The following is a 20255-nucleotide window of genomic DNA, read 5'->3' on the forward strand; positions in this document are numbered from 1 at the left end:
ATCCTTTGCCTCTTGAACCAAGTCACACACAGCATTTCTCATCTCTTTTACACAATGCCCTGGCAATAAGGAGCTCCTTTTAACTTAGTTTCCCTAGGAAATGTAGCAAGTATGTTCACACCATCTGCCCATCACATCTCCTCAGCCTTCCTCCTGCCCCCTGCCACTTGTCCACTTCCTGGCGTGTGACAGAGAAAGTCCAAAAGTGAAAACTGGCAGCTGTGTCTGAGAGAGATGAATGCATGGCCTCCCCAGCTGGGCACAGGGAACAGCACCCACTGGAGGGGGGCTCCCTCGAGTGTAGCTGCACCAGGATGCCTCCAGTCTGCCAGAGGGGATGCAGAGGCACCTGGAGACATTGCAGGAAGGAGCAATGGCATTGGGTGCAGGAAGGAACTGGGAGGGTAAGAGAGTGTGGAAGAGAAATCCATAGGAAACCAGCTCCTGTGAGCTTCACTGCACACAGCAGTGGAGCCTGACACCAGACAGGCGCTAAACTAAAGAAAATCCCTTAAATAGGCAGATGTGCTCTTTCCAAAGTATCTGCTGGTTATAAAATGAAGCCAGTTAAATTAAGCTTCCATGTTAGCATCCAGCAGTACAGCTCACCCTGATTTATCAGTCTGTTTAACTACAGTCAGCAGTGTAAAGCTGGCATTTTATAATTTAGGATGGTTGATTCAAGTGTTGTTTGACATACTGTCCGCTTTTAAAAACAAGGGAACACGAAAGTGTCTGCTCGCCTTTGGAAAAGGAAATAAATATTAACTTATCTGCACAATGTGTGAGCAGATCTAGCCCTGTTGCAGGAAACTCATTAATCTCACATGGAAAATAAATAAACCAAGACAGAAAAGGATGGGTGGGATTTCAACTTCCTCTATTTCCGTAAATCGTTATTTTATATGAACAAGAGCATGCCAAAGGTTTTAAAGAGGAAAATTACTGCAATGAACAAATAACTTCATTGAATCTTTTAAAAGCTTTGCAATAGTGGGATAATTTAGGATGGCATTGGGAAAACTCACCTGTTAAATACTGCCTGATAGTTCCTGCTATTAGACCACATTTTCCATTGCTGATGCTATTGTCAATCTTCAGCCACCAGGGCTCACATTTTCCATGGCAGGTGTCTGCCTAAGGCTGGATACGTGTGATGCATGTGTGCTTGTACCAAGAATTGTCTCAGACTGTACATAAAAATTTCAGCCAAAATGCTTTTGCTCTTCAACAAGTATAAGTTTCCCTCACGTTGAGAAGAATGGCAGCCTCATCTTTAGGCCGTCCCAAAGGCCCCATACTTTGGAGGAAAAGCATTAAATTTGGCAGGAGTGCTTTAGCCACCCTGGAAATCCAACTCAGCATGGATGAATTATGAGCCTTAGCAAGATCAGTTTGGTCTTGATAGAGTTTCATAGCTTGGTATTTCAAAGATCCTGCCTTCAGTGATTCTGTGCTAGTCTGGGGCTGACTGAGGTGGTTTTCCTCAGCAAGTTTTTCATTTACTACTTTGGACCCTGTTGCTGCTTTGGGGAAACCCAGAAGAAATAATCATCCAAGGAAGGAACAGGCTGGAGAGGGAGAGGTGTCTGGACAGAGAGCATGGGGCAAGGGAAGAAGGTTGGGATGACAAGCCAAAGAGGGTGATATAGCACAGCTGGTGCAAGACAGGAATGTAGCAAAAGAGATGCTGGATGGAAGTGATTAGAGGGTTTGTGGCCACTGTACCCACAGTCAATGACCAACATGTCCCATAGGATAAGATAGAGGTAGTTTTCTTTGCTAACAGGGATCAGATGACAGAATCTCACAGGAGCACTGACAAAGCATTTAGAAGAACACAGTTTTGAGAGTCACAATAAGCATGGCTCAAGCTCAGTTTCAGTCATGGAAGAGTTGGACTTTCAAGGTATAGCCATATTAAAAAGAAAAATAATTGGGAAATGGGTGACCGATTTTCTTCCATAAAAATATGACTCTGCACCTGAAAACGGCCACTTGGTCAGTGATGCTCTTGGTCATTTGTCACAGGTGGGACATATTGTGCCTCAATGCCTTGGAAATTCACATACTCACTGAGATGCCTTTAATATAGCTTTAAATCTTGGTCTTTCCCAAAGACAGACCTGAGTAGCCAGCGCTTCCACAATCATCTGTGTATTCATCATACATCTCCAGCATTCTAGATCTGCTCTCACATCATTTGCAAAATTAGAAAGAGGAAAAACAGAGTGTGCACTCAGTCACCACCAGTTCTCTCTCTGAGCCTAGTGGTTTATTCTCTGATCACTAAAGGAGTTTAAAACTGAGACATTTGTATGGCATTTACTGCCAAGAGGCACCTGTTCCTTCAGATTAAACCACATTCTTTAGTAATTTGTGAATGTTAATGATAGTAATTACTAACTTCAAAATATTGCTATAAATACTCTTCTTTCAGGTTTTATGACAGTCAGATCATTATGTGCTAAGGACCCCCAAAACCATTCATCACAATCCAGAGCTATATTTCTATAAAGATGTAAAGCTTAGAAAAGCAGGTTTAGAATATCTTTGAGAAACAGAGAACTTTTAATTTAAGAACTAGTGAGAATGCCGTGAGAATTTAGGGTCATAGGATGGGTGTGCCACTGACTCAGACAAATGTCTTCCTGATATGAATACAGGCTGGAAAAGCAAATGAAAGCCAAGTGTGAAAGAGATGCAGCCAGCCCTTAGGGGAGTGCAGGAACATCTGCAATCAAATTGAAATAGCAAATAGCATATGACCACAGGAGAGCTTTTTTACAGTATGTATTTGGCAGTGCAGGCAGGGGGTAGTTGAAATACTGGTTTGGATTGCAAATACACAAAATTCAAATCTGAATTTATAAACTTCTGTTGTGTTAGTTGGGAGGCAGGAATTAAATTTCAGGGATGCAGCTTGGGGGACATTGGGACAGCACAAGGTGGAAAGGAAAGGAAAGGAGGGCACAAGTCACAAGTAATGGTTCATCCCTACTTTCACACTGGACAAAGAAATGGCAATGGTACAGCACTCTGTAGACCAAGTGTCTGGACTGTGATTCCCCCCTTTCCTATCCATACAGAATTTTGATGGAAGCTTTTATAGGGTTTAGGTGCTGACAGACATTGGTCTCTTCCCTGAACAGATTCCCTGACACCTAATAAGAGCTAAGCTCTTGTAGTTTTTCAGTGTGGAGTCACAAATTTTGATTTCTTTATTCTGTCAGCTGCCTGTTTTCACAAAATTAAATTCACCTCTGAGTAAATTCAAATATGTTTTGAGACCTGAGTCAATTCTAATTCAAATTTGGTAACAAATCCAATAATTATTGGGGAGACATGGACATCTAAGTCTTGACTCTTTAGAAATTAAGCAGAAAGGAAAAAACAAACAGAGAAAAAAAAAGAGAAGAAAAGAAACTAAACGTTAAAAGATCTCTTCGTATTTTTTATGTACTGAGAATCTGAATTGGGTTAACCCAAGCACATCAAAGGCTAGAAGTCATTAGGATACCGTCAGATGTCTCTGCAAAATTCTCCTCCGCAGAGCTGTTTCAAAAGCTGTAGCACAGTGAGGTCCTGCAGCTGTGAGTGCAGTCCTGTGCCCCGCATTTGTTTCCTGCATGCTGATGGGAGTGGAACTGCAAGAAGTAGTTTTGAAGTCTGAAGTACTGCAAACAGTGAATCATTACTTCAATGGATGATCTGTCTGAAAGCCCTGTCTTAGCAATTTGTAGCTGTTTCTGACACCAGTGAATCATTAGAGCTTCTACTGCAATAGAAAGCTACCTCCCCAGAATCCCATACCAGTGAGCCAAAACTCGCATGCTTGGATTCTGCAAAAAGGAGACGTCTCCTTCATGCTTTGACATACAGCACGGGCATGTAATATTGTCTGGATGTAGTCTAAACTGGGTGATATGGTTTCATTTACCAACTATTTTGGGGCAGGAAAGATTTTAAAAGTTACTTACATGGCTGGTTGTATAGGACTACATTGGAATTAAGTTTTCTGCCTTTAATTTAGATATTAAGAAATTAACTGAAATGAACTATATTCAGCTTTGATCTCTATCTCAAGGATCTCTGTGAACAATACATGATAGATGCACTGTGCAGAGACCTACAACAGAAGAACTGGAACTTTTACTCAGGGGTGCATAACTCTTTGATTCAGGCATAAATGTTTTCTTATTTATTAAAAGTTGGCCACAGGAAATCAAGAATTCTGGAGAAGAAATTATACATGTTTCTGATCATCTTGATATATGCCTGAGGAAGAAACTACTATTCCCGAAACAAAAACGGGTAATTAAAAGTTATGCCTTGTGACTCCAGAATTTGAGAAAAAAAATTATATGGTGTCTAATTAATGTCTATGTTAGTACTTTCATGTCTTTTCTCAGGAGCAAGATATTTATAGCCACATACAAAAACAAGAAAAAGACCTAAGGGAACACAAACAAAACCCCACCACCCAGTACCTTAACTGCAGCATCTGCAAGCCAGCAGTCATGGAATACTTGATGAAGTGCTTAAGGCTAGAAAGGCTGATAATGAGATTTCTTTTAAGTTCACAGTGCTGCACATTAAAGAGACATTGCCAACCTGATTCTGAAAGGAAATAACATTACATATCACAAACAGGCTGGGTTGTTTTTTTTTAATAGAAGAGTCCTTTTCATCAGCCTTTGTGGGTGTCTAGAAAGACAAACAGGTTTAGTAAGCAGCATACTTGGTCCACAAGTTTTTCCTCAATATTTTTGCATTTTATTTGTGTATTTAGTAACACTGCAGTTCTGATGCTGTGTCTGGAGAGTGCTTCAGAGAGAAGATTGGTTCTGAGCTCCCACTCAATCAGTGGGCAAAAAGCTGGATAGTACCTTACATAGAATATACTAAAGGCCTCCTGCACACTGTGACACAGACTGCACACAAAGTGCTGGCACATGTACAGCATAAACAACCTGGAACCAGATAGTCCCACCTCTCTCTCTCTCTCTCTGGTCTGTTCAGTGGAAGAAACTACCACATTATTTGCTGCAAGACTATTATAATTATTATTATGGTATTTCTAGAACTACATATGAATCATTAAGTTGAAGAAAAGTCAATCACTTACTTTGTCTACTTTCCAGATATTTTTTATAAAACTAAATCATATTTTCTGGTGCAGAAGCATTTTATAGAGGGACTATAATGTTTCTTATAAAACAGCATATGTATAGTCCTATGCTTATCCCAACATAATTGCTTCCAGGAGTTTGTCTGCAAAAATGTCCTTGAATCCTTTCTGTTGGCCTTTCTTATTCTAAATGGCAGTGAAATGGTAATGCCAGCATGTTCCATCTTCCTGCATGGACTAGTTCAAATTAACTTCCCTGTTTTTCTTACTTCCTATAATTTTTTACTCAGCACCTGCTGTGAGGAGAAAGACTGTGAGCTGCCAAACAGGGAGAACACAGAAATGAATCTGTATTCAGAAAAAAACCCAAAACATTCCAACAGTATTAATATTACACAATCAACCACTAAAACTTGACAAAGCTAATTTTGTAATTCTAACTTTTAGCATAGTTTTCACTTACAACACTGCATATTTATTTTTTGGGCCTGGTGTGGGTATGACACAATTTCTGAACCAAAAGTATCGTTATCTGCCAGACCCTTGTTCTCACTGTTGCAGAAGATGGAAAATGAATGGTGAATGATGCCACAGGCAACTGCATGAAGAAATAGGATTGCTTTACAATTATGGTAGCAGAACTCTGTCACTGGGGAAATGGAGTCTGCTTCTGCAAGAAGGTTTCAGCAGACGAGTTCTTATTGTGCTACTCCTTAGTTTCATGTCCTTTGTTTTGGGTGCTGACTTCATAACCTAGGATTTAATTTGTAGACATGCTGAAGATAACTATAGCTGAGGATGCAGAAACTGCTTTGAACGTACAAAGTAATATACAGCATTAGGTATTACCAGGAAAAAGATCATAAAAATCACAAACTGAAGTTAGGGGATGTTTTAAATCCAGTTTAGTATGTAGGCTTTACAATGTAATGCTGTAACTGCTACAGAAACTGGAAAAGAAGTGTTATCCATATCTGTTCATCCCCACACCCATCTGATGCTGCAGGGCTGGATGCTCACAATATGGTAAAAAGCTACTGAAGACAAAGGTGTCACTTTCACAGCACTGCTCAGCTGAAGTGGTGCTCACTCCTGAACTGCAGCCACCAATGCCTGAGCCAGCTCTCCTGGCAGGACAGGTGCCATCCACAGCATGGTTAGGTCTCATGAGGGACGCTGTCAGATTTCCAGCTGGAGAAAACACCAACACCATCCCAATCACTATGCTAAAAAGGATTGTCAAGAGAATGAAAGAAATGTAGCTGACTTCAGCTCAGATAACCGCTGGTACCATCTTACCAGGGTTAGATCAGTCCATGGATGAAGCCTTCAGTCATCCTTGCTCAAAGAGTATCAATGACAACTGAGGTGTTCCTCTGTGGTAAACATTTTCAGTGGGCTGTGTGCAATAAAACCACCCCCAGAGCTCCAGGGAGTGATTACTATAGTGGTCTGTGCTAACACCAGCCTTATTAAACATATTTGATCATCACACAGAAAATGCCACATGGACTCTTAAATGCTGATGGAACCTGGTTGATCTTAAGTGACAGTAGATTGGCTCCACCCAAATGATGTTGCTGCAGAGAGAAATGAAGACCAGCACCATGCATGGGCCTGTGTGCCATCTGTGTGCCATTACAACAAAACCCCAAGTAAGAGGATCAACCTACCTTGAACACTCATAGTTATGCCCATACACCTTGGTCAGAGGAGGAAGATCAGGAGCTTTTTCCAAAATATGTGCAAGGATCTATTCAAGAAAGCTGTGCTAAGTACAAAAACCATTATCTGCTATTCATTTGATGAATACTAGAATGCATTTCATCTACAGCAGACTTCACCATTTTTATCTTGCCATAATTAATATGAAAGTTCAAAATCATTAAAAGTCGTATTGTTACTTGAGAGAGCCAGAACCTCTGCTCCTGTTGTCTGGAGCCAGAATGCAGCCAACACCCTGACCACCAAGTGGTGGCAAGCAGAGAGCAAGTAAAAATCTCATTAGAAAATCTTGAGGGTCCACCCTGGAAAGGAGGCGCACACAGCACATGACATTCTTGACTTGCCCTGCCTGCAGTGTCGCTCCCAGGAATGCCCACAGTCAGCAAACCCACCCACCATGGGCTCCTGCATCCCTGCTAGAGCCACTTGAGTGGGCATGGTCTGGTCCCCTCTGGCAGTGGCACGAGGTGCAAGGGTGGGTCCTGTGTCCAAACAAGGCAGCTGCTCATGTCCTGGGCTTCTTGTCTTCTCAGAGTGTACACTTACAGGTCTTTGACAAGTAGATGATAATTTGGCTACTTTTTGTTTCGTTGCAATTGTTGCCTTATTTGTTTCATTCCCCAACACTCATTAAAAACAAGCCCTTGTATTCAAATGCCAAGCCTTTATTCCACATCTCCTTGCTCAGTTTTTCTGAATTTCCTCCTGACTCTTTGTCCTGGCTCTCTCTCATCTGGGACCGCTCACTATGTCCACTTGCCAACGTCACCCACATCCACTGGTTTCTAGGCCCAATGTCTTTCCTGGGACTGCATTCTCAGAACATCTCCCCTCTGCATAGCAACTTCTCTATCAGTTTCCTTTTCTTGTGCCTCAGTTTCTTGAGCAGTTTTTTCCCCCCATATTGCATTCACCTCTTCAGCCTACAACACCAATATTCTTCTAGATCTTCAGTCTCTGCCAATTGTCATTTTCTCTAATGGCTTCACAACAGTGTTCCTGTCCTGCCAATCCTGAGTCTCTGCAAGTCCCAGTTTTCACCCCACATGCTCCTGCTTCCAGTTCAGCCTGCTGGTTTTCCACAGGAAGGCCTCAGATCTGTCTCTTGCACTGCTTGCCTCTGAAACAGGCAGTTTGTTCCTTCACATTGCCTAGATGCCAACAGAGAGGTCACTGAAAGTGCAGCAAAGTGTCCCTGCTCTCCATTCGTTGCTTGGGTCCAGCTCAGCATGTGGCAGCTGGAAACAACCATTATTGGGAAATTCTGTCTCCATCATATAATCCTGGGCTGCACCATGTGTAGTGCCTTTGTACTGAGAGTGCATGCCCAGGCCAGGGGCTGAGAGGGGCTGGAGAGCCTTATTTGAACTGTGGGAATGATGCACAAACAGGACTGTAACTGTGAGAGTCAAAAGTTTGCTCTGGGACAACCTTAACCCTTAAGCAGTAGCAAGTCTCTCCATAAACTGGGATTTGAAATATCCTAAAATTTGGGCAAATAAGAGTAGATTTTCTCTGGGACATGAAAAAGCATCTGACAAAGGCCTCCTTTGCTCAATTTCAAAACAAATTTTCTTCATAAAAAGTTTTTTTTTCCCCATTGAAAACTAATATACCCTTCCTAAATTTAATTTCAGAAATTACTAAACCCTTTGGTTGATATTCTCTCCAGGCAAGAAAAATACCCACGTGATGCAGACAACCAGTATTGACTTTTCCAGTGTGAATCAGGGTAACCTGGCACAAACAGCTGAAAGCTGGGTCCTGCACTGGAAATGTCAAACCCTGTGGAACAGGCTGTATGGGCTCTTTAAAAACTCAGCAGAGCAGCTCACCCTACCTTGTGCATGTGTTGGGAATCAGCTGAAGGGCTGATTCCCATCAAGCAGATTTAAATAGGTTTCCAGCTTAGGGAGAGAAATGGATGTTTGTCTCTTAGGGGAGCTGTTCCTCCCTCCCATCCCTCCCTTATATGTGCACATAGATACACTGCAAAAAAAAAGAGCGGAATGGGGATAAAGGTATTCTCCAGGCAGGAAAGACCAATCCCCTGTAGAGACAGAGCAGCATTTCTGGCAGATCTGGATAGTACTAGAGTTTAAGTGAGTTGAAAATAAAAGACTTATAATCAGATTTTGCACTAGATTGGCTGGCTTGCGCTGGCAGGCAACAAGCACAGCCAGCCTGCTTACAATTCACTCTAGATGAGATAAGCAAAAATAGAAACCAAAGAGCCACAATCTGTTATCCAGCCTAGGGAGGTAAAAATATTTACTTGAAAGGACCACCACTCTCACACAAAGTGACAGCTCTAAGTTGTAGCCACTTGCCTTTCTCTCAGTTAGATTCAGAAAGCACTAATCTTCCCCTTGCAGAAAGAGTAGAACTCACAATTCAGCCTTCTCCAGAGCAGGCTGAGAGGAGTGTGAGCATAGAAGAGTGTGGCATTTGCCAGCTCTGGTCAGACTCATGGTCCCTATTTCTGCTGATCCTGAGTGGCTTATGGTCCTGTTAGCCTAAATCGCCTTTCACAGGCAGGAGCTTGTGCCCAAGCATAGAGGAGGAGTTCTAGGAAGGCAGAGAAGCAACGATTGTGAAGCAACTGCTTCACAATCTTCCCAGGATGGAAGAACAGTTTGCCAGTGGATTTATCCAGAAAACACACTTCTTTCTGGATGTGAGCTTTGCTGCAGCCTGAACTCAAAGCATCTCTGATTCTACTTAGGAAGAAGTAAATCTGAGACCAATCTCACTGCTGCCTGCAAGGAATTTGCCTCTGCTTGAATCATCCAGACACAATGAATGAGCACAGATCTAAAGTATCTGGCACTTATCAGGAAGCTTCAGATCTTATGCTGTTGAGGCACTTTGGTGAAGACTAAGAACAGTATAGTGGGGTGCAATTGTGATATTAAGGGTAGGTATTACCACACCTTGTTAGGTGCAAGAGAAAGGTGTAGATCTTGCTGGGTCCTGGAGGAAAATTTATATTAAATTCGTGTGTCTTTCCTGGTATCTGGAGGAGTACATGGCTCTCAGTTTTTGTCACATAAGTCTAGTAAAGAGCAGTTTAACTATCTGATAGAGAACAAGTATGCTTAATAATGACTGGTAATAACTACTCTAGTAAAGAGTAGTTTAACTATCTGATAGAGAACAAGTATGCTTAATAATGACTGGTAATAACTACTCCAGTAAAGAGTAGTTTAACTATCTGATAGAGAACAAGTATGCTTAATAATGACTGGTAAGAGCATGTTTCATCTTACATTACTTATCAGTAATAGGTACTTATTTTTCAGTCTAGAAAATTCTCTCTAAATACACAAGTAAATGCACAAGTGCTGGTGGTGCATCTCAGGCACTATGGTTCCTCTTCTGATATTCACCAGTTTGCAGCCACACACACAGCAACATCTGTGAACTGGGAGGACAAGGCTAGCTCCACAGCAACCCTCTTTCCCTCTGGAATGGACTATTTGCCAGAAGCACTCAGCATCAGTTGCCCCATGAGAGAATTTTAAACTCAAAACATGCCACAAGCGTGTGCTAATTTATGAAAAATTGCATCTGGCTCCCTCATCTTTGTTAGTTAATGTGCTTTTCTGGGTCTGCAGTTGCATATTTACTGTTAGCCTTGGTGTCATGTCTGTACCTGAGCAGTGACCTCTTTTGTTATGCATTTCCTAAAAGTTTAGCTCAGTACTTCAGCTGTACATTGTGGTAATCACATATTTTTTGAAGAGAGAGACATAATTCTCTCCCAGGATTTTCCTGGGAAGCTGTGAGAAGTTGTGAGAGAGCTCAGAGAAAACAATTCTTATCTCCAGTTACTACACCTGTTGCTGTGCGCATGTAGAATGTGTTTACCAAAGGGTAGTTTCTTAATTAGACTCTGGTGATAGTGTTTTGATTGATTGACCAATTAGGTCAGAGCTGTATTGGACTGTCTGGCAAGGGCAATAAGTTTTTGTTAATAGTACAGTGTAATGTATTAACAGTAAAGCAATTGATCAGCCTTCTGCAGCCAGGGAGTCAATGCCCGTCATTCCCCGGCGGGGAGCGCTGCTACGATAGCACACGATGATCGTTTAGGGTATACTAAAGGGAGATCTCTTCTGTTCAGCTCCATGTGCTGCCCAAAGGGAATGGAGCAGCAAACTCTGCTCCCTGCCTTAGCACTGGGGAGGATTAGACAGGGCTTTGTGAAGAAAATGTAGGCAAACAAGATCAGGCAATCAGATAGCAAATTAAATGAAATTATAACTCTTTGTCTCACTATATTATATTTTTCTTTATACTTCTTCTGCCTGCCATTCAAAAACACAGTGGACCCCACTTCCCAGCTTCTGACTTTGAGCATCAGTCTTCTCTTCAGCCTATGAGGGGAAAACTAAAATGCAGATGCAGGATCACACTCATGGAACAGCACATTCTTGGCTTGCAGCCACATCCAAATTCATTAATAGTAGTTTTCTGTAACTGCCAGGAAAGATAAAGAAAGCAGTGACATTTTAACTGTCTTGTGATGCAAACAGTTCACCCTCCCAGGAGTTCAGCAAAGTAAAGTGGAAGCTTAATTAGGGATGATACATTCTAAACTTTGAATTCATTATGTCTTTAATTCTTTCACAACTCCTCCACAAATCCTGAAGTTGTTTTGTAAGAAACTTTGGCATCGGCAGTGAACTCATAAATATACCCTGGTTTTGAAGTATTGCAAACTACTGCATATTTTCTCCTCTCCAAATATAATTTTAAAATATAATATTAACATTAAGGAAGTATGAAGGATGCATCTGCTTTTGGTACAGTGTAGTTTGGTGGTGGCAGGTGGCTTAGTTAAGCAAATCCAAACCATTTTAAAATAATATTAAATAAGATACCAGTAGGTGTGCCAGGGATCAGGAGGTGGCAGCAAAACTCTGAGGAGAAGTTTGGTTTCTGCATGTCAATAATGGAAGTATTTCAGCTGCAAACTAGGACTGATAAAGCATGTAAAATTCTAGTAAGAAAAACAAGGGATGGCCACTGATCATGAAATGAGGAATTGTATGAAAAACCATTGAATTTTGTGAATTGAAAACCAGCCACCATTAAACCTGAAATAGAATTAATAATTAATGTAATAAATGTAACTTTTCAGAACAGGAAGACTCCAAGTTGTCGCACAGAACTTCTCAAGGTGGATGGAGTAACATCAATGGATGTTTTGCAAAGCTCAGCAAATTGGACAGGAGTCTGATGATTGGTCAAGTTTTTAAATATACCTATATCTATATATATATAAACTGAATGGCAGAAAGGATATCATTGTTTGCAGTAAGGAAAACTTTAACACCGAGCAAGAAGAACAAGACATATTTGGAGTAGGGACAAAATTCACCTTAGTTATTTATCAAAATTGCATGAATATTCAAAACAGCTTATACACAACAAAAAGATCCATAGTGAGCTCCCCAAGCATGCCAAACAAAAAGGCCAGATCTGCATATGTGTGCACTTCTGTGACAGCTGGATCCTGAGGAGCAATTAACTAGACATGCTCAAGGTGGTCCCACAGAAAAGCACTGAGTTCTGGCTGAGTACACTGAAGGTTAGTACTAATACAAAGGTTTGAGATCATGAAAGAGCAAACTTAGCTCACTCAGAGCTCAGGTGGGAGGGGTTCCATGGAGGATAAAGGAGTTAGTGAGCACTGGGAATTTTTTCAAGAATGTTCTCCTGGAAGCACAAAATGTTCATCCCCTTTAGAGGCAAGGAAAGCAGGTGGAGCAAGAGACCCCCTTGGCTTAACTGAGAGGCTCAGTGTTTGCTCAAAACTAAAAGAGACATGTACCAGAGATGGAAGTGAATGAATACTCATTGAGAACTACCAGGGTGTGCAGAGATGCAGTCAGAAAAGGAAAAGCTTGAGTTGAAATGGGCCAGATATGTCAAAAACCACAAGGAAAGGTTCTTCAGGTATGTAACCAACAAACAGAAACAAAAGGGAAATACTGGCCCATTGTTAAACAGGAGAGGTGAATTAGAAACCAGTAATACTTAAAAGGCTCAAGGCTTTCTTCACCTCTCTTTACCAGCACTATTGGGCTCTGGGCCTTGGGAACAAAAATCCATATTGATGCAAACACAGACCCACCATCAGTGAATGAAGAGTTGGTGGATGAGCTCCACAGGAACTTGACCCCTACAAATCAATGGAGCCTGACAATATCCTCCCAAGGGTGTTAGGAGCTGGTTCATGTTGCTATGAGGTCACTCTCCTCAAGTTTTGAGAAGTTGTGGAGACTGGGGGCAACCCAGAAGACTAATGTCACACCCATCTATACAAACGGCTTAAAGGAGGCTCCTTCTGGGGCTATCAGATGAAGTATGTGGTTAGGAAAAGCCAGCATGGCTTCACCAAGGGTAAATCGTGTTTGACAACCTGATCACCTTCTACAACAAAGTAATGTGTTCAGTTGATGTGGGATGAGCAGCGGACATTGTCTACGTGCCTTTCTCCAAGGCTCTCCATACAGTTTCTGTCAGGCTCCTCCTAGAAAACGGAGGTGTTATGGTCTAGACAAGGGTCCATAGGGTGGGGAGCTGGCTGAGAGGCTGCACCCAGATCAGGGTGACAAACAGCTCCTTTCCACCTGCCCCAAGTGGGGCCTCCCAGGGATCAATACTGGGCCCAGCACAGTTTAACGTCTTGAAAAAGCAATCTGGATGATGGGGTCGAGTGCACCCTGATGAAGTTTGCTTCCCCTGAACTCAGTGGGAGACTGGACACTTTGGGATGAAGAGCCACCCTTCAGGAAGATCTGGATAGGCTGGAAGAGTGAGCTACCAAGAACCTTAGGAAGTTAACAAGGACAAGAGTAAGGTCTTGCACCTGGGAAAGTATAATCCATGAGTGCAGCACAGGCTGGGTTCTACCAGCTGCTGGGGAGAAGCTCTGTAGGAAGGAACCTGGCCCCAGTGGACAAGCAGTGGAATATGAGTGCACAGTCTGCTGCTGTGGCAAAGAAGCCAGCAGGATCCTGGGCTGAATCAACAAGGGCATCAACAGCAGAGATAGAGATGCCATTATCCCACTCTACTCAGCACTTGCCAGACTACACCTGGAATAGTGAATTCAGTTTTTGTCCCTGCTTTTATGCATAAAAAACAGGTGGACAGCTGGAGAGGCTCCAGAGAAGGGCCACAAAGATGATCCAAGGGTTCAAAGCCTGCCACGTGAGGAAAGGCTTGAGAGAACTGGGCTTGCTCAGCCTTAAGATAAGAAGGCTCAGGGGAGACCTGATGGAGGTAATGGTTCTAGTCTTTAATGCGTGGCTACAAAGAAGATGGAGAGTCAATTTTTAAAATGAGACACATGGAAAAGTCAAAGGGTAATGAGTACAAGTTACATCCGCAGAAATTCCAATTGGACACAAGAGAAATATTTTTTAACAAGAACAACCAACCACTGGAATAATCTCCCAACAAAAGTGGTGGATTACCCAGCTTTGGACACTTTTAAGATTAGTCTGGGCAGGATGCTGGACCATCTGGTCTGGATGATGCTTTTGCCAAGAAAGACTGGACCAGAAAATTCTTCAGGTCCCTTCCAACCTAGTATTCCGTGACTAACATTATAGACAGAAAAATTTTATAAGGTGAAGGGAAAAAATTGATGTATTTTGAGACTTTTATAAATATAATGAAAGAAGAAAGTTAAAATTACCTTATGAGCAGCTAGAAAAATTTCTCAACCTAAACCAACAAAAAATAATGTTTAACATATTTCAATATTTATTTATACTACTGTATTCAAGCTCCACATGCCCTACAGAAGCATGACAGATTTTTACTGTATCAGACAGAAATCTGGAATCTTTAGAGCAGTTTTTTGCTTTAACAAACTAGGATGTTACTACGACAAGTTGCATCTGTAATAAGAAGACCAGGCAAATAATGTGTACACATAAATGTGCATGTTCTTTCAATAAAATAATTTGCATAATTCACTTACTATACCTAGATAGCAATACTTCAGAGTATTGCCGAACAAAAAAAAATCAGAAGGTTTTGCAATTATAATAGGAAAAAGTGAGAAAACAAACTAAATATGCCTTTAATAAATGAAACCATTTTAACATATTTTCCAGTATCCTTGATTTGCAATGACTGAAACATTATATTTTCCAGTATCCTCAGTTTGCAATGACTGAAACAGATATTTTGCTGGTTCCAATTCCATTCAGCCAGTCCTTTGTGCTATCCACAAGCATGTCTGCTGGAACACTGTGAAAATGAAACAGTAACACAAAAAAATAAGCAAGTATTTAAAATGCAACAGAAAAAAATATGTCTATGACTATCAATTGCACCAACAATGCTGGAATTTGAGATGAAAAATAGAATAATATTGTTTATATTCATATCAGAGAAAAATCAAGGAAATAGACCTGGCTGGAGACAGCTCTCATAGGTATTTTTGGAGCAAATCAAATAGATGTGAATGAAAAAAACCCCCACCCAACTTGTCTTCTAGAAAATTTTCTAAATAAGTAAGTTGGGTAAATTCTTCAGTAAATGTAATGTAACACAAACTGCGTGCCACAACCCGGAGAACACAGTTTGAATGCTGGGAACAGAGTGGGAGACACCTGAGATGGCTCTGTTAAATTATGCAAGAATCTCAGCTATGCACAGCAAAAGTGTCAGTGTCAGGAGGTGAATAACACCAAAGCAGTTTCTAAACACACACAACTAAACATATTTGAAGTAGGAATTCTCAAATTGTCCCACAGGGCTGGCCACACTTTGAAGAGAAACTGGCTCAGTTTCACTTCCCATTAATGATCATATAATATCTTGGTGCCAAACACAGCAATTGCCTGCATGGAAAAATAATTTTAGGAAAGTATTTAATATGTTTTTAACTGCCTTGTAAAAACAACTTAGCAACTGAAAAGAGCGATGCCAACACTTTGTGATGGGCTAAATCTTTAGAGGAAACCAGGAAGATTCTGTGGGTGGAATGTGTACAGTGATATGCAGACATGGTACCACCTGAGATGTCTTTCTACTGTTGCATCCCCCTGAGAAAGATGTAGGATGCTGCCTTTGCAGATTTCCAAACATGTCAGCAAGACAGAAGAAAATACCCCAGACATATCAGTCATGTCTAAAGAGTGTCTCAACAGCTTCTGAAGTGCCTTATTTCTTCCTGCCATTTTTCACCAGAAAAACCTCTGGGAGGAAATGAAAAGGAGCAGGTCATCCAACCTGCTTAAATTTACCTCCCTGACCATCTTTTTCTAGTCTGGCTGGTAGACTTTCAGACTTGGACTGATTTAATGATTTTGAGATGCTTAGTTCTTAACCAAAGTCATGTAGAAAAATGTTCTTTGAAGATGGCTTGGAAAAGCCCCTGAGTTTGGAAAAAGCACTGATCTGTGGAAAGTTCTTCCTTGTCTCAGTTTCATCACGTTTGCTAAGTGTTCAGCTTACAGGAGCTGCTTTGCTTTGGATTTGTGGAGAAAACGCCCTTTTTCAAAACCAATAGAAGGCTCAACTCACTCTTGCCAAACCCTACAATAGGAAAGGAAGGATAATACATGGATGGGCACAATGGCAATTCATCTTTCTGACTGGAAGTTGTGTTTTGGAGTTCTGTTGCTTAGTGTCTGTCAGCACTTTCATCCTGGGGAATTTAAATTTCTCCAACAACAGCCTGACTGCAAGTAAAAGTTTGCATATAAAGTATCAGAACTCAGAACTATTTATTTTTTAATTAATTTTCCAAATAGAGGTAAGTCTTAAGATATGAAAAAGTTCTTGAGTGCTACTCAGCATAACAAGAAGGAAATCATTAGCTTTGCATTTGTTTAATCTTGTGAAACATTTCTTTAAAAGGACGGGGAGATTAATATCTAAAGTGTGATCTCAAAACCCACAAAAAATATGTATTCATCCAGGAACTGAGCTACATTTGATGTGTCTTAGCTTTTCTAGGCACTGTAATTACTCTACTGGCTTTGAGAATAACTTATTCAAAAACTAACCATGTATGTTCAACAGGTTTCCTTTCAGGAATGCTTCAGCTGCTGATGGATCACAAAAGGAAGGGCCATATCCTGTCTTTGAAGATATGGATAAAAGGGAAGTAATTGTTAATGATTTGCTCATCTAAACAAAAAATGACTGACAACATAATGAAATCCTGTAATCGTGTAGTGTGTCAAATACTGCAATTTTAAACTGAATAGGAACAAATGTCAAAGGAAGCTGAATGAGAGTAGTTGCATTATACACTACAGAACCATATGTCTAGTAATAAAAGACATGAGAGGAAGCTGTAAGAATCTAGTCTTCTGGAACTGCTTACGTATTGCAATGAATTTTTGGCACAATTAAGCACTTCATTCAAAACGCTGATTGAAGACAATGCTGAAAGGCCTCTCTCAGTGCAGGAGAATCACAGCTGTCCAAAACTACCTGTAATGACATATTTTGAAGAGATTAGCCAGGAACTAGTATCAGTACAGCATGCTGTAGACTAGGGAGCACTTCTGCAGGCCGGCAGTCCAGTGCACTGAAAGCTGAGTTGCGTGGATGTTGGACAGCACTGCTGAAGCAAACATACCTATTTATAATACCAGTGTATTCCTTTGCTTGGAAAAGACTGAAAGAATCCTCAGCATGTTTTATATGAAAAGCAAACCCATTAAGAGTAGATTCACCAAAAGAGTAAAGTCTTGTTCTTTCATACACAAGTAGGACTGTAGCCTCTTCTTGCCAGCTCTCAAGCCCCGTCCATCTCTCAGCCGCATACCGATAGCCTTTAATTGTGCAGCTCCTTGCCCCGGCTCCCTCCTGGAGCAGCGCGGTGTCCCCGGCCAGGCAGCACCGCAGGTCCCGCGTCTGGGCTGGGAGCACAGCAGAGGCACACGGACCCAGCCGGAGGGGTCGTGTCTGCCTCAACACTGGAGGCTTCAGAGTGAAACAAAACAGGAGGAAACAAGACCCAGCAGGAGAAGCAAACTGAAGTATTGTTTTCCCACCGTACCTTTTAAGGATATTTACAATAAGCATTGGAGGAACATCGTCGCGTTATCACAAAATATTTGGATCACAGTGAAAGAACGTGGTTCACTGCTAGCATGTGCATTAAACAGAAGGCACGGGGCTGACAAATGAATTAATTTGCTTTGTCACTAGTCCTTTCCGGGCTTGGACAAGCAGCTGCTGCAGATCACTGCTGTTCCCCTGTGCACAGCCCTGACCGATGCTTTCCAACCTGTGCTTGCAAGGTCTGAGGGCTCTGCTGCTAAAAAGGTCTAAACAAGATGCGAGTTCATATATCCAGCAAAGAATTTCAGCAGATTTTTAGAGAGGAAAATATGTGCATGCAAAGGTGTTCTAACTCAAAGACTTGAAATACATTTGCATAATAAATAAACAAAAATTGGAAGAAGCTTAGCAGCACAAATGGTAACTGCGTGAAGAGCTTCGCATTCGCTTTCGGGCAGAGCCGTAATGAATTTTTGGCGGCCCCGCCGTGAGGGGGCTCATCCCTCAGGGGGTTCATCCGTGAGGGGGCTCATCCCTCAGGGGGTTCATCCCTCGGGGGGCTCCCGGCGCGGGACCCGCGGCCCAGCCCCGCCACACAGCATCACGCGCCCCCCGCGGGCGGGTCCCCGCCTCCGCCGCGGGCCAATGGCGGCCCGGCCCCGCGCGGCCCCTCCCGCCGCCAGCCAATGGCGCGCGGGCCCTGAGAGCGGGCGGACCGTGGGCGCGCGGCCGTTGGGCTCCTCAGGCCCCGCCCCGGTGGGCGGCGCACGGCGCGCCCGGCCCGGCCCAGCGCGGCGGCGGCGATGCGGAGCCGGGGCGAGCGGAGCCGCGGGTAGACGGACCTGAGCCACATTCGCGCATTGGGCCCTGCCGCAGGTACGAGCCGCAGCCCCGCGGAGGTTCGCGAGCTGGCGAGGGTCGCGGCGGGGGGCTCCGAGGCGCTCGCGGCGCGCCCGGGGGTTTTTCCGCGGGAGGAGTCGGCGGGCGAGCGAGGGGATGCGGCAGGTGCCGGGCTGTGGCCGCTCGGTCCCGGGGGCGCGGGGAGGCGCCGGTTCCGAGATGGCCGCCGCCGCCTCCCCGGGGAGCCCCCCTGGAGCCGCTGCCCTGCCCGCGGGGCTCCCCGGGGCGGGCGGCTCCGTGCGGCAGCGCCGGCTCCCCGAGCCCCCCCGCGGGCAGCGCCGGAGCGGGCGGGGGAGCTCCCGGTGGATCTAATCACGGGAGTGCTCCGGCTTTTAAAACCTGCCGGGCTGCCGGGATTCGTTACGCAGAGCTCGCTCTGGCAAGTAATGGATGTGACTGAGCCATTAAGGGACACCGGGCTGCGCAGCTGGGCTCTGGAGACCTATCAACTTCAATTTATGGGGTATCGGGAACAGGAGGCGTTTTTATGAATTGGCTGGCAATAACTTAATTCACCTGTGAGGCCAGCTCCTGTTAATGCCTACGTTTAATCTGCGTGGAGCAATAAATAGCTATTAATTTGGCGTGTTGCATGTGGAGAAGGTAGATGATATTTGAGGAAAGAGCTGGGAAGAGCAGTAGGTGCCTTGCATGTTACTTGTGTGCTTTCCCTTCTGAATTCCTAGCTTCGTTTTATTTTACCTGTGTTTTTAACAACATGCCTTTCTATGCTTCCAGAGCTTCTTAACTGATTTCATTTCTTAATCAGCCTGCCATATCTTTGCTTTTTATTTCCTCTGAGTAAACTGTAGAATAACTTCAGTGGCAATAGCTTTCAGTGATCCTAGAACCGGTAAGGTTGGGAGAGAGCTTTAAGATCAAGTCCAACCGTGAACGCATCAACACTATCACTGTAACCCCTAAAGCACTAAACCATATCACCCAGCGCCAGAATTCTTCCCTTTGAGTAAGACTAAACAGTCTGGACAGTGGTGATCAACATCATTAGACCTCATGGCTATCTATGGTAACTGAATTCAGAATTTGTTTTTTACAGTTAGGTTTTTTGGATGAGGTCTGGAGTTCTTATTTTAAGTTGACTTAGATCAGGAGCCTTTTAATGAGGCATGTTGCTTTGTACGTGATCATTTTAAAATATAGTAATTAAAATTTTGGTATGAAGTATTCTCATCCATCAGGTCTCTTTTATGCAGGGATGTTATATCTTGGCCATTTTTATAGAAATACCTTACATAATTTACTACTAGGTTATTCACTTACTGAAAGTATTCTTTGTCCTTAATTGATGTGGATGATCAAATATATACTCTCACTTAGAATTAACAGTAGGATTTTGCTAGATGTCCCTGTTTGGATTAAGATTTTCTGCATTCAGGGTGTGTGACTGCATGTGGCTTCTAAAAGCTGTCTTAAAGCAACAGTTAATTTA

At 42.8% G+C, this 20255-nt stretch overlaps 1 protein-coding gene across 3 annotated transcripts in view; it reads left to right on the top strand.

The window, feature by feature from the left end:
• Positions 1-18659: 18659 nt before the first annotated feature.
• The window catches only part of MPP7 (MAGUK p55 scaffold protein 7), a 148702-nt gene continuing 147106 nt past the window's right edge, over positions 18660-20255 (top strand). For all 3 annotated transcript variants that reach the window (XM_071428752.1, XM_071428753.1, XM_071428754.1), the window contains exon 1: positions 18660-18781. The gene's annotated coding sequence lies outside the window, so the exon portion shown is untranslated. The remainder of the gene's footprint in view (positions 18782-20255) is intronic.

This window comes from Agelaius tricolor, unplaced genomic scaffold (assembly GCF_023055355.1).
Source record: "Agelaius tricolor isolate 1412-34295 unplaced genomic scaffold, bAgeTri1.0.p SCAF_6, whole genome shotgun sequence".
In the NCBI taxonomy this organism is placed as follows: domain Eukaryota; kingdom Metazoa; phylum Chordata; class Aves; order Passeriformes; family Icteridae; genus Agelaius; species Agelaius tricolor.